We start from the raw sequence: 1101 nt of genomic DNA, 5'->3' as shown, positions 1-1101 counted from the left end.
GCAGACACCGATCGCTGCTCCTGCCTGACTGAATATCGGGGTTGATTGACGCGGACGTCCGCCAGAGGCTTACCGCCGGGTGCGTCCGTATTTAGAATCTTCATCCGGGCATACGTCACCGCTGTTGGATGGGAAATCCCTCGTCAAGCGAATGAAACGCCAGTATATTTACCCGCTCTATCAGTTTTCGCCTGGTCGGGGTCCGCATCGGCGTTTCCGTATTCACTTCCAGTGGTCTACATCTACCGACACCAACGCCTCTGCGTGTTTATGAGTTACGGACTGCTACTCTTCTGTATAATAGAGGAACTCAATTGCAATTCAATGATTTGCCCCAACCTAGGCGCCCGCATATTAAAGCCATTTACCTGTTCTTTAAGATGTGATAAAGTAAGTTGCTTTGAGAACCCACCTCAACATCCCAATTGAATTTTACCATAATTTCTCCCACACCACTCCTCCCAAAAACCTTTGCGACAGTTCGGGTTTTGGACTTGACAACCGAAACATACGGCATGTAGTAGGGACTTAGAAGGGGCCGTAACTCAATGCGCTTCTGACGGTCTTGCTGTTTGAACCATAAAACACAAATACAAAACTCTCATATACAGCTAGTCAAATGAAGCCATGGGGCCAAGTGATGTTGAAACCCGCCTCCGAGCACACGGCCGTACTTCGGATTACCGAAGCTGGGAAGTTAACAAAGCTATTTTATTATAGCTGGACTTGCTTAAAAAAGGAAGCAAAAAAAAGTAAAAAAGGTGTTAACTGAGGAAGGTTAACGCGTACAAAGAAGCACACTCTATATTATGAGCTATTTTCACAACCCAAAAGTTGCAAATTCGGATGGTGGCAGGTATTACATGCGGACAAATTACCACCGAAGCTGCGCTGCTGCCGTCACCAAGCCTCCGTTTAACCAAAACCGCTGCAACTCTATCAGTGTACTACTAAACGCTGCAAGCGAACTGCTTAACCGGATATTGCTCAGCCTCTCGTGAGCTGTACCACAATCTTTAGTCTGAATGAGGAAGAAGTTTGCAAACCCAGGCGAGCAGAAACTGCAGTATCTGTATCCCGTTATTTGGGCATGAATGGCCA

The sequence above is a fragment of the Haemaphysalis longicornis genome, unplaced genomic scaffold (assembly GCF_048455015.1).
Source record: "Haemaphysalis longicornis isolate Haplotype H1 unplaced genomic scaffold, Haemaphysalis longicornis Haplotype H1 scaffold_23, whole genome shotgun sequence".
Classification (NCBI taxonomy): domain Eukaryota; kingdom Metazoa; phylum Arthropoda; class Arachnida; order Ixodida; family Ixodidae; genus Haemaphysalis; species Haemaphysalis longicornis.
This window is presented reverse-complemented; position numbering follows the sequence as displayed.